This window comes from Lepidochelys olivacea (assembly GCF_965140295.1).
Source record: "Lepidochelys olivacea isolate rLepOli2 genome assembly, chromosome: 2".
NCBI lineage: Eukaryota > Metazoa > Chordata > Testudines > Cheloniidae > Lepidochelys > Lepidochelys olivacea.
In genome coordinates, this window is record NC_140412.1 from 57,878,066 (window position 1) to 57,894,894 (window position 16,829).

Here is a 16,829-nt window from a genome sequence, read left to right on the forward strand (position 1 = left end):
TGAGAACAGTAAACTGAACTGTATAAATGGAACAGGAACTAAAAAATGGGTCCGGGGAGAGAGAGCAGTGTTCACACACTCACTCTCTCACTCACACATTACATGCATTCAAAAATATGACCTGGTTTAGAAGGCCACTGTGGTAGTATATAGCCCAAGGGATATAGAAAAGTTTCTGAGGTTGTGATATCATGCCCAAAGAGAATTATTTTAGAATAAAAAATGTCCGAAAAAGCAGCAGAGGAAAGGGGGCAGTACACAAGTGGGAGATTTCTTTAAGTGGATTAATGTATTAACTAAAAATAAAGATCAGGCATATTTGGAATTCTAGTACTGCTTCAGGCTTCTGGTAAGAGCACATTCAAGCTCCTCTCTTGTGTTTACTGTAGCGTTAGGGCTGCATAATTCCCAGTTTCCAGGTAACCCATATGTTTAGCTATAAGCTTTCATGTGTACGCTGCATGTAAATATCTTTCTATGAACAGCGCCCTACACTGGGAGTTCTCATCTGATGTGGGTGAATAAACTATCTTCAGCCTTCATGTTTTGGGAGAAGTGAATACCATTTAAAAACTTAACTAGGAGTAAAAAGAAAGGGAAAGGGTGTTTTGTCTCATTGCTGGCTGCCAGTGAAGAAGTTTTGGATGAATAAACAGCTGATCTAAGATAATTCAGTATTGTGTGGGAAGCAATAATGAAGTATCTCCCTTTCATCTTGGCCATCCAAGTAAATGAGTCTGGTTAGGCATGGGTTAATCCCTTCTGCAGTCTCGGCCAACTCTGAAGTTTGACTCCTCTGCTCCCCTATAACAGAGCCTTAGACTTCATGAGAGAAACATTACCCGCTGTTGCTTGCCTCAGCTCAGGCTTTTGGATTGTTCTGCAGCACATTCAGAAACAGCACTGAAATCTAGCTTTTGTATTTTCAACCTTTGATACATTGAGCTCTAACTACAGCAATCTCTTAGCAATACCTCCCCTCTCAGGAAACCAAGGTGTTTCATAACACACTCCGGGTATCAGTGGTAGTCGTTCTGGAGCTATCACATGACTGTGTTACTTGGCACATTTTGGCTTCTGTATAGTCATCATGGAGCCGCCGAGCCGCCAAAAGCTCTCGGTAACATAATTAGTACAGAGTGCTGGGTCTCTCATAGTTCCCTAAGTTATTTCAGAATTAATGTGCTGTTGTATTAATAGGTTCAATTAGTTCTTTTATAAATGGAGGCAAACTTTTTTTTTCTTGCCAAGCAGGCCCAGGCCTAGGAGCTATATGTGTTAATCCAGCACTGTGCCAGCTGTCCAAATTCATGGACATTTGTCATAAATATAAAGGGAAGGATAAACACCTTTAAAATCCCTCCTGGCCAGAGGAAAAATGCTTTCACCTGTAAAGGGTTAAGAAGCTAGGATAACCTCACTGGCACCTGACCACAATGACCAATGAGGAGACAAGATACTTTCAAAGCTGGAGGGGGAAGAAACAAAGGGTCTGTGTCTGTCTGGGTGATGCTTTTGCCGGGGACAGAACAGGAATGGAGTCTTAGAACTTAGTAAGTAATCTAGCTAGGTATGCATTAGATTATGATTTCTTTAAATGACTGAGAAAATAAGCTGTGCTGAATGGAATGGATATTCCTGTTTTTGTGTCTTTTTGTAACTTAATGTTTTGCTTAGAGGGATTCTCTATGTTTTGAATCTAATTACCCTGTAAGGTATTTACCATCCTGATTTTACAGAGGTGATTCTTTTTTACTTTTTCTTCTATTAAAATTCTTCTTTTAAGAAACTGAATGTTTTTTTCTTGGTTTGGGTCTATGGTCACCTATGCAAATTGGTGAGGATTTTTATCAAACCTTCCCCAGAAAAAAGGGGGTAAGATTTGGGAGGGTTTTTGGGGGAAAGATGTTTCCAAATGAACTCTTTCCTAATAATAATAATACCTGTGTTAGCCGTTTGGTGGTGGCAGTGAAAGTCCAAGGGCATAGGGTAAAATAGTTTATACCTTGGGGAAGTTTTCACCTAAGCTGATAATTGTAGCTTAGGAGGTTTTCATGCAGGTCCCCACATCTGTACCCTAGCGTTCAGAGTGGGGAAGGAAACTTGACAACATTTTTATGTCTTCCACTAGAAAGGACTAACCCTTTATAGAATTTTTTGGTTACATATTAGCAGAACATCACTGGATGAAGAAGGTATAATAACTAGAATCAACTCACTAGGCTTCTCATTTAGTTGGGTCCATTTCATATCCACCCTCTAGCTTCCTTGCTCACATTTCTAAACTCAAGTTATTTCTCCCCTTACTAAACTCAAGGAACAACTCTAAATCAGTAAATAAGTAATAAAAATACATAAATACTATAGCATAATTCTGTGTGGATTTTCCACAAAAATCTGCATAATCTCTGCAGGAAGTCTTCTATTTTATATTCTACGTGGGCTAACATTTGCACTTTAGTACCAGGTATCACTGTAAGACATAATGAGGGTCATTAAATATATTTATTATCTTATTAAACTGAACAGCCGTCACTGTTGCAGCTGGCCTGAATTTTATAGGTAACCCAGCAAATCCCCAAAGTCACACAACAGGAGTCCAATGCTTTTGAGCCAATGACAGCGTAAATACCAAATTTGCTAAAACTAAACAAATTGGCAAATAGAGCAGTATTACGTTATTTTAAAACCTGCCATGAGGCATAGTACATAATTCTCAACTGGAAAAGGTAAGATTACTTTAGAAGGAAATATGAGAAGCAGTTTTATGGAATCTAGAGATACTTTCAGGAACATTATTTAATTACAGACAGAGAGCACACATTTGGATACTTTCTAAGGGCCTGCCCATTGAAGTCAATGGAAAGAGTTTCATCAGCAAGGTCTAGGCTAGAGTTGACCATAACCACCAGGTAGCGTGTTTTTAAGCACAACTTGCCATATATACACTGGGTGCCATGTCCTATTCAAAATCACATTAGTTAAAACCTGTTAGCTGACACATTTTAAAACACAACCTATTGTTCCAGTCCAGACATAGTCACAGACAGACCAGTGGGCATTAGATCTGGCCCTAAATGTATATGATAACTGTATATCGTCCTTCACTAGGCTACCAGGATCATGTTTCTCAGCTCAAATACACTGTCTGCTCCCAAACCGCTCTGTTTCCGTTTTCCCACAGAGATTACCAAAGCTACAGTGGTTTACTGTAAGTGCCTCTCCTGTCTAATCCAGGTTCCTGTTTCCTCATCCCTGCCAGGAAAGAAATGAGCAATGATGATGAGACTCCTAGGTGATGATGTTTCTTCAGTTGCTGTTGTTCTCAAGTCATTGGGCCAGATTCACTCTGCGGTGAGGTGGTAGGTGTGACCCCAATGGGAGATTAACCCCAGGGAGGGCCTGGTATTGAAAATGGTCACCACACTCGTTCAGGGTTTAGCTTTAATTTTCACTGGGGTTCTACAGGAGCCCCATTGCTGTGAGAATGGACTGAATCAACACATTGCTCAGTCCCTCTTTGGTGTGCTCCCTCCTTTGGAGCTGCACAAAGTAATTGCCCAGCTCTCCAGGAGAGGTTGTGGCCACTTTGAACTGCAATCACCCAACCATATTTTCCATCACTAGGGGCCCTGAGCCTGGGGTGACATCTGGATTAAATAGCCCTTTCACCCTCTCTTTCTTTTAAACCCACATAGTGCCTAAACCCTCCCCTTTGTCCCCAACTTGCATACAAAGGAAATACATTTTTTCCCCTTCACAATTCACTGAAACATTTCTTAAACTGATTGTCTGGGGTAACTATGAATGAAGGATTCTTTTGCAGATTTGGCAGAAAAGGTTTATTTGAGTCAGGTACAATATGAGATATTTGCTTCTTTACATGGCTTTGCGTCAGTTTTGCCTTCCCACTTTCAGACGTAATCAGCTTCCACTGAATGAATCCTTATTCATTAGAAAGTGATTTTATTTTTAGAAATCTCTCTTTCTAAACATCTCTGCCCAAGCAGTTGGGACAGGGATCAGACAGGAAGCAGAAGAGCAATTTATCTAGATGACGCAACAAAACGGAGGAGTCATATTAGCCAGAGATAACAATGGCCAAGAATGATGACCCACAAAATATTTGTCTGCCTAGTAGAAAAAAAAATCCCAGCATTGTCCCTTTTCCTTCCATTGCAACAAACTCATGAATAGCTTAACATCATTTTCCGTAATGTCAAAGGAAACCCCCTGGTGAGGTGTTTTCACTCTCACTCTGTCTCACTCCTCTATATGAACACCCACTCTCCTCCTAGATGTATAATGTCACAGTTTATTCAGCGTTCAAGATCCTCTCACACTATAAATGTGCTGCCAAAAGCTCTCTCTCTGGCTCGCTCTCTCTTGCTGTTCCGAATCACTGGCAGCAAATTTACTAGTAAAGATTATCACATTCTTTTTACTGTAATCCTGTAGAGCGGATTGGATGTTTCCAGAGATTTCTTGTAAAACTGGATTTGTGTGTGTGTGGATTTGCCAGTAAATCATCTTAAATTTGTACACTTGGAAAATCAATGGCTGCTTTGGATTTTTTGTTGTAAACAAGACTGCATATTTTAACTGGAATAAAACGTTCAATCCCTAACCCTGCACGCTTTGTGCTCACCAAACTCTCATTGACTTCAATGCAGAAGCAATTCGGAAATGCATCCCAACTAGCTTAAATACATGAAATATAAATAACCACACACATTTAAATAATGTTTCAGGGTTGACTTAGATTGTCAAGAGTCAGGAAATTCAGAGTTCAGCATGACTCAGCCTTAATTTGGACTATTTTGCATGCCCTCTCTCTCTTTCTCTTTCTTTCTCTGTATGGCTGCAATTTAAAGATGGTGAATGAGCTTTAATCCCAAATTTCATTGCTTTGCTCAATTTACATTAGGTCCTTCTTTTCCAGCTTTATCTTTTACAATTTCCTAAGCTTGTGTACTGTGTCCAGTTTTGTGGAAAAATTGGAGCTCTGAGGAAAGCAACAAAAATGATCAAAGGTTTAGAAAATCTGGCCTATATGGAAAGGTTAAAAAAAACTGAACACATTTAGTCTTGAGAAAAGATGACTGAGGGGGAACCTGATAACAGTTTTCAAATATGTTAAGGGCTGTTATAAAGAGGATGGTGATCAATTGTTCTCCATGGCCACTGAAGGTAGGACAAGAAGTAATGGGCTTAATCTGCAGCAAGGGAGATTTAGGTTAGATATTAGGAAAAACTTTCTAACTATAAGAATAGTTAAGCACTAGAATAGGTTTCCAAGGAAGGTTAGAGAAGCGCTTTTCAGAGATGGTCAAGATATACTTGGCCCTGCCTTAGCAAAATGGGAGCTGGACTAGAGGCCTTCTCAGAGTCTCTTCCAACCCTACATTTCTATGATTCTATAAGAAATATTGCACAGGTGCTGACTTTCCAATGTGCCAGGAGGTGCTCGACCCCTGCTCTGCCCCAAGCCCCGCCCCGACTGCACCCCTTCCCCCAAGGCATCACCCCTGTCCCGCCTCTTCCCGCCTCCACTCCACCCCTGCCCTGCCTCTTCCTGCCCCACTCCCACCCCGCTTCTTCCCACCCTGTTCTGTCCTCTCCCCCAAGTGCCGCCTCCTTGCTCCTCCCCGCTCCCTCCCCAAGCCTCCTGCATGCTGCCAAACAGCTGATCGTGGTGGGCGGATGAGCGAGGAGGGAGGGGGAAACACTGAGCTATGGGGTCCGCAGGCGGACAGGAGGTGCTGGGGGGCTGCAGGGAGCTGATAAGGAGGCTGCCGGTGGGTGCTCAGCACCCACCATTTTTTCTCCATGGGTGCTCCAGCCCTACAGCACCCACGGAGTCAGAGCCTATGAAATGTTGGCTAAATTCTGTGAGTATGCTGCCTGTCTATGTGTCTGTGAAAGACATCCATATCAATGAGGGAGAGTAATTGTTTAGAGTGGTCAAAGGCATTCTAACCAGAAAAAATAGGATGAAATTGAGGGAAGGAAAAGCTTCCTAGCCTCAAACTGTTGTGTACAGTGGAATAGTCTCCTGAAGGAAGCAGTGAAAGCCTCATCAATTAAGGCATTTTAAACTAGACTGGAGAAAACACTTGAGAAAATATAGTCAGAAGCAATCTGGTATGGGTAGGGGTTGGACTTGAAACCTAACAGATATTTTCCATCTTCAATTTCTATTGCACTCAGTGAAGTTTCTTCATTTGACTCAGCGAAATTTCCTTAAAGGAAAAACAATGTTATGTTATGCTATAGGTTTGTGTGGATCTCTTAGGCTTTAAGTTGTAACAAACTATGGCTTATAAATGTATGCAAAGATTTTAATCTTATCTGCCTTGATTCAAGAGAAAACATTGTCCATTCACAAGCATATGCTCTGATCCTGCAAATTACAATGCATGGGTAGCACCTGCACCTATGAGGATCCAGCTGAAGGATCTGTCCCATTGAGCTAGTTTTCTTATACTGGATTTCCTTTTATCTCCTAGTGGAGGCATTTTCAAAATCATAGATGCACTATTCATATACTGGCAATCAAGATACTGAGCAGGCATATGCAATCGCAGTTTCTGTGTAGTATTAGGCTACAGAATAGCTCTGAAATGATCATAGATTTAAATAAAGAGGTCAGCTAAGCATCATATTTATCACTGTAAAGTTCACACCAACAAATGAGCTTTTAGTCGCTTGATCCTATATGTTTAATTTTATGACCTTATGTGAATTATCAAGCAAACTAAATGAATTACACCATTCACTGAAATGGCATGCGCCAAGACTCACAATCTTAGAGTTTCCCAGTCAATCCATCCATCCATCCCCCACAGCCATAAATAAAATCAAGAGAGGAAGATTCCCTTCAAATAAATTTCTCTCTTTGACAGTAAAGCAGGTGGCTATGTTAATGCAAATTCTCAAGAGAACTAGTTTGGTAAGAACTGCCTTGAAATAACTAACTCCAATGATTTACAAGGGACTAAATTGCAAGATTAGGCCTTGATAATTTTTCAACTCTTGACTTCATCATTACCTTTTGGATCTGAGTCTGACATCACCAGGAATGCCTTGGATCAAATTCAAGTGAAAACATCTGGTTCCAAGTCAGTTTAAAAAAGTAGAAGAAATAAGACAGACTATTTTGAAGTAGAGGACCTGTTTTCTAAGAGAGCCTATACAATTCTACTTCTCAAGCTTTGGGCCACATTTTCAAAAGTTGGCCTCTCTTTAGGGGTGCATTTTTGCCCCCACGGCTATTGACAGTAATTGTATCTGCAACTTGGACATCTAAAGTTTTGATTTGTGAGTTGGATCAGTACTTAATGTCCAGATGACCTAAATGGTGGACTTAAAAGGGCAGCCTGGCTTTCTGTTTCTTGTAAGAAAGAAGAAGTACCTAAATAAAATGGAATTACAAGGAAAGTAAACACTACCATGTTTAAAAGGGTACACAAATAGTTCTCATTAAATTATTTGTGAGCTCTTGTAAGTAATAGCTTGTTAGTGGGAATCCGCTGCATAGATGCTCAGGCATGCTCGGGCAGATAAATACTTTGCATTAATTTATTAAGCTAGTTCCTAATACCACTCCTAAAACTCTTTATGGAAAGTCATTTGCAAACCTTTACATCATAATTCCAAGTGTTTTTCTCCCTCACTTTGGCCTAAAACCGGAACACTTTATCTGGGGTAAGCATACATTTATAAAATGTAAATTCAGTATGTATTATTGTATATCAATGATCCTAACTGTTAGGTACAAGAAATGACATGTCTGTAAAACAGTATGTGGACCGTAGGGATTCCTTTATATGATACTCAGTTGAAAAGGGGAAGTTACTTACCTTATAGTAACTGGAGGTTCTTCAAGTTGTGTGATCCCTATCTGTAGTCAAATATGGATGTGTGCATCATGCATTCCATACAAACTGAGTTAGAGAACTCTTGCAAGCAGTTTCTGATAATCCATGCATGTGCCCTTGCTATCCATGTGCTTTCAACCAAAGGGGCTGTCATGAATATAAAGGGAAGGGTAAACCCCTTTAAAATCCCTCCTGGCCAGAGGAAAAATCCTCTCACCTGTAAAGGGTTAAGAAGCTAAAGGTAACCTCGCTGGCACCTGAACAAAATGACCAATGAGGAGACAAGATACTTTCAAAAGCTGGGAGGAGGGAGAGAAACAAAGGGTCTGTGTCTGTCGGTATGCTGCTTTTGCTGGGGATAGACCAGGAATGGAGTCTTAGAACTTTTAATAAGTAATCTAGCTAGGTATGCATTAGATTATGATTTCTTTAAATGGCTGAGAAAAGAATTGTGCTGAATAGAATAACTATTTCTGTCTGTGTGTCTTTTTTGTAACTTAAGGTTTTGCCTAGAGGGATTCTCTATGTTTTGAATCTAATTACCCTGTAAGGTACCTACCATCCTGATTTTACAGGGGTGATTCCTTTACTCCTATTTACTTCTATTTCTATTAAAAATCTTCTTGTAAGAAAACTGAATGCTTTTTCATTGTTCTCAGATCCAAGGGTTTGGGTCTGTGGTCACCTATGCAAATTGGTGAGGATTTTTACCAAACCTTTCCCAGGAAGTGGGGTGCAAGGGTTGGGAGGATTTTGGGGGGAAAGACATGTCCAAACTACGTTTCCCAGTAAACCCAGTTAGAGTTTGGTGGTGGCAGTAGTTATTCCAAGGACAAAAGATAAAATTAATTTATACCTTGGGGAAGTTTTAACCTAAGCTGGTAAAAGTAAGCTTAGGAGGTTTTCATGCAGGTCCCCACATCTGTACCCTAGAGTTCAGAGTGGGGGAGGAACCTTGACAGGGGCAAAGGGCAGAGTGGACCAACCACCTCTCCAGTTCCTTCTCTACAGCAAATCCAGTAAAGATCTGAAACAGAGGGGATGGAGGGCAGGTAGTGGCATACAGATATGGACCACACAACTCAGAGAACCTCCAGTTACGATAAGGTAAGTAACTTCCTTTTCTTCTCTGAGTGCAGGTCCCTATGGGTATTCCACTGTGGGTGACTGATGATTAGTACACAAGTGGGAAGTGGGTGCAAAAATGTAGATGGCAGAGCTTTTTGGAGAACTGCTGTCCCAAAGGATGCGTTAGCGGAGGAGTTCTGCGCTAAAGCATAATATCTTGCAAATATGTGGATGGAATTCTAGGTAGCTGCTCTGTAAATGTCAACTAAGGATATTTCTTGAAGCAATGTCAGTGAAGTTGCTTGTGCTTTTGTAGAATGATCTGCTTAGAAATCCTCCGGGAGGGTACAGTTTGACCTCAGGCTTGTTTTGCTATAGCTAGAAACAATCTTTTCTAGAAGGCGAGAACATTCGTATGTCAAGGAAGGGAAGTCTCCTCTCCTCCTCAGATACATGCAGTTTCAGGGGGGAAAAAACACAGATACATGGATTGACTGGTTTATGTGAAACTCTGATGCTAGTTTGGGGTGAATTTTGGAGGTAGTCGTAAAGAGACTTTGTCTTCATGGACTATAGTGTATTGCGGATCCCAGCTCACCCACTTTTCTGGCTCAGGTGACAGCCACAAGGAATGCAACTTTCATTGCTAAGTGAGACATAGAACATGTAGCTAATGGTTCAAAGGGAAGGTTAAGAGCACCAAAAGCACAAGATTTAAGTCCCAATGAGGATTAGGTTTCCTTGCTGGTGGGACAGTTCTGTTTATGTCTTTTAAGAAGCTGCTAGTCAACCGGTGTATGAAAATTGAATAACCCTCTAATGGTGGATAGCATGCACTAATTGCTGCCAGGTGGACTTCTAAAGAACTGTGGGAGAGCCCAGCTGTTTTGAGAAAAAGAATATAATCCAAAATATGGGGGATATCTGCTGACTCAGGAGATACATGTTTCTGCTATGCCCAGATGGAAAAAATGCTTGCAATTGGCTGAATAGCATTTCTTAGTGGAGTCCTTCCTGCTCTTATTAGTTCTGGTTTGTATGGCTACAGAGCAGGAATGTTCTAATGATGATACCCATTCAAAAACTAAGCTATGAGATGAAGTGCCACAGAACTGGGATGGCTGATCTTGCCCTTCTCCTGGTCAAGAGATCAGAAAAGGACTGGATGCTGATTGGAGGATGAAATGGCAGTCATTGAAGATTTGGGAACCAAAACTGTCTGGGCCAGTGCGGGCAATGAGGACGACTTGTGCCCTGTTCTGATGAATTTTCTGTAAGACCCGAGGTAGGAATAGTAATGGAAGAAAGGCATAGCTCAGATGGTCTGACCAGGGGAGAAGGAGAATGTAGACCTATAGCTCCTCTGGAACAGTATATGTTACATTTCTTGTTCATTTGGGATGCAAACAGATCCTGGCTGGCGGTTCCCCATTGAGTGAGGATGCTGTTTACTACTGAACCATGCAATTTCCACTTGTGATAGATACCAAAACGCCTGCTGAGGGAGTCCATCAACACATTCTGAGTTCCTAGAAGCTAAGCTGCCAACAGGGTGATTTGAGTCCTCATACTCCAGTTCCACAGGATGACCCCTTCTACGCACAGGGGGATTGATCTTGCCCCTCCTTGTTTGTTGATGTAAAAGATGGTTGTCCTATTGTCTGACATTATGAGGGCATAAGGGGACTGGATGAATTGTAGAAAAACCTTGCAAGCTTCTCGGACTGCCTGAAGTTCCAGAAAGTTGATGTGTATCCTGGTCTCTTAGGGTGTCCAGGTGCCCTGTGCCATATGGCTCTCCATGTGGGCTCCCCAGCCTGAGAGAACCATCTCTAATTATCATCTTTTCTGAGGAGGATGGTAGGAAGCAGATCCCCACACACCTGAGGGGATCCTTTCATCACATCAGGGAAGATGTTACTCTGGAAATAATTTTTACCACGGTATTCATGCTGTATTTGGTTGGTGAATACACTGTCTGGAGCCATGCCTGAGGACAACCTAGGTGGGGTCTGGCAAATGGGTAACATAAGTACCTAAAGCCATATGCCCCAGGAGGGAAGAGACAAGTTCTGACTGGAGCTTGAGGATTGTGTATAACCTGATCTATCAAGTTGCTCATGTTGTGAAACCTGTCCCTTGGTGGATAAGCTCTCACTGTGGCTAAAACTAGGGTGGCACCTATGAAGTCTATAGTCTGCACAGGAGTGAGGACAGACTTTTGCAAGTTCACAGTAATGCCTAGAGAAGAAAGTAGTTGAAGCATTGATGAGGTCGACTCATAAGCTTCCTGACGTGTCCTGGCAATGAGAAGCCCCTTGTCAAGATGGGAAAATGGTGAAGCTGTTCCACCTGATATGATCTGCTACGACCAGAAAGACCTTGGTAAAGACTGTGGAGACAGTGTTGAAGCTGAATGGGAGCACCCTGTATTGAAAGTGGTAGGGGCCTACTATGAATCTGAGAAAATGCCTGTGGGCAGGGTGAATTTCCATGTGAAAGTAAGCATTATTCATATCAAGAGCTGTAAACCACATGTCTTTCTCCAGGGATGGGATTATTGATTCCAGAGTGACCAGTTTGCAAATAAAGATGATTGACGAGATCGAGGACAGGGTCTCCCACCTCCCGTCTTCTTGGGCTCTAGGAAGTACATAGACTAAAAATCATTCCCTTGGTGTTTTCTTCTCACTGCAGGAGGGATTCCACTTCCTGCCTGAAAATCACCCCATGAGAATGGTCCATGAACAGGGACAGGAATGGAGGTTTTGGAGGAGGTGGGGAAATGAACTCGATTGCATAGCCAGAATGGATGGTATCTAATCATAGAATCATAGAAGCATAGGACTGAAAGGGACCTTGAGAGGTCTTCTAGTCCAGGCCCCTGCTCTCAAGGCAGGACTAAGTATTATCTGGACCATCCCTGATAGGTCCCCACTTGTGCATTGTTAGGGTACTCTAGTTGTGGAAATAGAGTGTTAAATGGCCCCTGAAGAATATGTGGGGATTGGGTAGTGGTGGCATCATAAATGGTTTGCCGCTCCCAAACTCCCATCAAAAATATTTTTTTCTGAGGGATGGGATTGAGATGGCACTGTAGATGTGGGAGGTACAGGGAAATGAGACTTCTGTATTCTCTGTCTCTTAAGAGGAGGGTCAAAAGACTGCTGGTGATAAAACTCTTGAGATGCTGGTCTAGGTTTGTAAGACTGCTAGTGATACTTCCATTTCCAGGTATACATATTCCCAGAGGGTGGTGGAGGCCCTGGAACTCTTTAAAGTATGTAAGGACTCATCCATCTTTTCACTGAAAAGATGGGTTTCATCCAAGGGTAAGTCCTCCATAGTGTTTTGGACCTCCCTGGAAAACTCCGAAGCATGCAACTATGACTTATGGTGTATCACAATGGCCATTACCATTGACCTTGATGATGTGTCTGCTGCATCAACCACTAATTGAAGTATGGTTTTTGGACACGAGCTAACCTTATTTAATAGAAGCCTGTATGTGAGACCTGTCCTGCTGCGGAAGGTTGTCTACAAAATCTGTGAAATTGGAATAACTGAGACAGTCGTACTTAGCTAGCAGTGCTTGATAGTTTGCTCTTCTGAACTGAAGGCTAATAGATATGAAAATCTTTCTTCCCAACAAATCTAAACACTATGCCTCCTTGTCAGAAGGAGTGAATTTGTTGTCTAGATCTCTCTGTGGCAGCCTGGATGACCAGAGAGTGATACAGGGTGGGTAAAGAGCATTCTGTTCTCTTAGCTGGAACAAAATAACATTTATCTGCCCTGTTGGGAGTAGGAGTGCATGTAGCTGGTGTAGGCCAGACTGCTTTAGGCCAGAAAAGCTTCATTAGCTGGAAATGCAGGAGTTTGTGTTGAGGATCCTCAACCTCGTCTAGGGACATCTGGAGTTCTTCTGCCTCTCTTCACAGTAAATCCTGAAACTGTTTATGGTCATCCGGAAGGGATGGAGAAGACAGGTGACTGCTTAATCAGGAGATGAAGAAGACAATCTTGTTGGTACCAGCAGAACTGATTCATGTCCCACCTCTTCCATGGGTTCAGGAGGAGGCTCTGACTGTTCCTTTAGAGGAGAATGGTGGAGTGGCTCCCTGGCAGAATGCATGGACTCTGTATATTTGGCATACAGGTCCCATGCTCCCCAGTTTGGCGGGTATGTTCGTTCAGGCAGAGGTTGCGGGGGTCCCCAAAGCATGGGGTACCAACTGTCCCAAGGTAAATGTCAAAGCAGAGGCTGGTACTAGGAGGTTCTGGATCTCCTGTCTGGACTAACATTTCTTGGGGGAGATGATGACGCTCTGGAGGATCAGATTTTCCCAAGTAAGAGAAGAGCGTGTCTGTATCCAGTGGCAGTTCTGACAGAGGCTGGAAGAAAAGATAGGCTTCTGTTAAAGGTAACATCCTATGGTGGAGTCACAGTCTCCTTAGAGAAGGTCCCAGGGGTGATGGGGGGAAACTGAAGCTCAGAAAGAGCAAAGATAGCCTCTGGTGTAATAAAAGTTTCTGATCTCTCTGGAGTGCCAGGGGTACCATCCATTTGTGTTCATGGAGTCAGAGGAGGGAGGCTCCCTGTAGCCGGAATTTGCGATGGCAATAGTGCCATCAATGGTAGAAGTTCTGAGCATGCCAGACTCAACGGATCATGATGTTTTTGACTTGGACAGTATTAATCGAGTGGGTATCACTGGCATAGAGTCTGGTACCAATAGAGCCTTGGGTTTATGGGCTTTAGAGTTGTGACCCTAGGACTTAAGATGTACTAAGTCTTTAGGGATTGAATGAGCAGGTTTACTTGATTTAGGCAGAGTTGTGTCAGATGTCTTCAAAGCAGACCTAGAAGGAGACCTGCTTTTATGCTTATGGTGTGTGCCTCCTGGATGAGACCCTGACAGGAGGGCTGTTGATATGGAGTCCCCTGCAACAGAGTCAGACTTCATGGCAGGAGGCACACACCATGCTGATTCAGGCTGATGTACAGGGACTTGGGGATGGGGGGGTGGGGAGGCCTACAGCCTGGGTCTAACTGTGGCATCGTTGCCTTCTCCATGAGGTGTTTTCTAAGGCAAGGTTCCCTTGCCTCACAGGTATGGCTAGGGAAAGAACAGCAGATATTACACTTAGCTGTGCTGTGCACCTCCCTGAGACAGTACAAACAGCACGGGTGGTTGTTGCTGACCGAGAAGGAAAGGGGGCAGGACACACCGTTTTTAAAGCCTAGAGGTCTGGGCATAGTCCAACATGCATAATGGGGGGGGGGGGGAAATTCCCCAAGGTGAGAAAATCACTGGAAAACTATTAAAAATTTGCTAAGTATAAAGACCTTTACACAATAAGACACAAAGGCAAACTTTGAAATAATTGCAGATCAAAGAAATCAAAGGAAAACACTGGACAGTGGAAACTCTGACCCAGGCCAGGCATCGGTAAGAAAGAACTGGAGAGGTTGTTATTCCGCTCTGCTCTGCCCTTTATGCCTTCCATTGAAAGCAAAAGGCAGGCAAGGGCAGACCAACGGACACTGCTTACAAGAATTCTCCGGCACCAGGAGCATGGAATGCATTCACACACCTACAGTGGAATATAAGTAGGGACCAGCACTTGATGAAGAATTGACAGTTTGTCCAGTCCAAACTACTGCTGGGCCATGTAGTAATTAAGTCTAATATTTATACAATTAAACATGTAAAAATTCCATCCACTTCCTGCTAATAACTTCCCAAATAACTATTGCCTGCCCAGGCTATGAGCTCCATGTCAGTGGATGCCTACAAGGAGCACCATTAACTTCAATGATGGGGTCTGTCTGAATGCAGCACTTTGCAGGATCAGACCCTAAGAATGTGAACCGTGTCCAAAAATCAGTTCAAACATGTTTACGCCCTTGCATGGGTGTAACTTGTTTTGGATCCACATCTTTGTGCAATACAAGTAACAGACAATAATAGGATTTTAATTCTACGTTTCAGAGGCTGGACGCAGGAGGGATCACATTTGTGACTCATCAGCCGATGGCGACGTCAGAGACTGGCTTTTACCTGCAAAATTCCCAAGCGTTCGCTCTGCAAAGTCTGAAGGTACCAGCTGTGGATGTGTGGTGAGAGTTCAGGGAAGCGTGACACAGCAGAGAGAATGGTAGTGAGCTGCATTTCAATTTTCTTTAGCTGCCGTTTTGCTTGGAATGTCATAGGCTCACATCATTTCACATGAAGGGATTTAGAAGCCTTCCTATAAAATGTGTGTTACATCAATAAAACCTGTATGACATTTTTTTCCTCATGTGGTAATTTGGCTCCTCTGGGTCAGTGTCAACTAGAGCTTTTACTGTGTGGGGTTGTGTTTTCAATATATATCCCTTTGGCTCCCCAAAAGAAAAAGAGAACCAATGCAGACTCAGCCCAAACAACAGAATAGCCACCCCAACAAAAGTCTTAGCACTGGATCAGACTTATAATAAAATGAGACAATTGCTGCTCTTTTGCCTCCCTGAATGGGGAAGGACAACACAGATTTTTACTGCTGAAACATTATTTAAAACACCTGCAAATGCATGCCCCCTAAAAGGAAGACTTTTTTTAAGGTGGAGAGTAGAGAGGATGGGAGTTAGCAGAGTGTGTGCGCTGTGCCTTCTGCCTGGTGTTGCATTTTTCTAATGTCAGAGATGCCTTTGTTTTAAGCCACCGAATAGCTCTAAGGACAAGCAATTCAACCTCTCCCCCCTGTAGCTGTAATTGAAATTGGGCTAGAAATCTGTGTGCAGGCCAGTCAGAAAATGCCAAAAGAATAGCCTCTTTCACTTCATTTTGCTCTTTCTGAATTGCCTGGTTTGGGCTCAGAGATGTAGAGGCAAAAAACAACAGTAAACAAACAAAAATGCATGGCACCTTTTAACCCCCACCCCTCCAAATAGTTTCCATTCTTTTGTACCCAAACCAGAGCATCCATCCCCAATGAGAAATACAGCAGAGTCAGATACAATATCTCTGGCAGGTGAGAAACTTCAGGGTTTCAAATACAAAATCCTGTCATGAATGGTCTGGTTTACTTGGTCTTGCCTTGGTGCAGGAAGCAGGACTTGACCTCTTAAGGTCCCTTCCAGCCCTGCCTTTCTATGATTCTGTGCTGCTGGAATTATCTTCAAGGAGTACAACTTGAGGAAGAACTCCAAACACTGATGGAACAGGAAGTTACAGCAGCTGTAGAATCTGAGGTTAATGATTTTTCCAGTGGGGCTTTAGCTTTTGCTCTGTCTCATTCCCTCTGGCCCAGAGTGCTGTACTAGTTTCACTGCTTCCCAGCCCTCTCAGTCCCACAGGCTACTTAGCTGACAAATTTTCAAGGCAGCAGATTGTATTATGTGTCCCATGTGAGAGAATAATTCTAAATCCAATTCCAAATGTTTAGTAACAAAGGCGCAGCTTGCCAAGGTGGATCCCAGGAACACTGAAAGCATCTTCACATCTGACTGTTCATGTGTCAGAAGAAAAGGGAAAGGAAAAATGCAGTTTCTGGAAAACGAGATTTGGGCCTTACAAGCATATGAGTTACGGATTTGCATGTGTTTTTTTGCCCCTTCAGTAAAAGGGGATGGGTTTGGCTCACCCAACTGTTCTCATTAAATACTCCAGGTTTTCAGATGAGACTCTTTGAATGGGACTGCAAATATTTACATACCAAAAATTCAGAGGAGGGAGGAAAGCTGCTTGGAGCATCTGCCTCCCTAATCTAGCCTAATTGTTCACTTCAACTAAAACCACATCTTGAGAAGAGACTTTAGGCATGGCATTTCTGACCCCCTGGTTTGACTTTCTTAGGCAGTGACTCAAACTAGTCAGTTTAAATGACCGCCTCTCT

At 42.7% G+C, this 16,829-nt stretch overlaps 1 long non-coding RNA gene across 4 annotated transcripts; it reads left to right on the forward strand.

The window, feature by feature from the left end:
* Positions 1 to 1,492: 1,492 nt before the first annotated feature.
* On the forward strand, positions 1,493 to 15,213 carry LOC311517103. 4 transcript variants are annotated; one of them, XR_014710586.1, is made up of 3 exons: positions 1,493 to 1,553; positions 3,185 to 3,362; positions 14,945 to 15,213. It is a non-coding gene; the product is annotated as an uncharacterized lncRNA (long non-coding RNA). The 4 variants fall into 4 exon arrangements; XR_014710587.1 differs by having other exon boundaries at positions 3,185 to 3,354; XR_014710588.1 differs by having other exon boundaries at positions 1,511 to 1,553; positions 3,238 to 3,354.
* Positions 15,214 to 16,829: the final 1,616 nt, after the last annotated feature.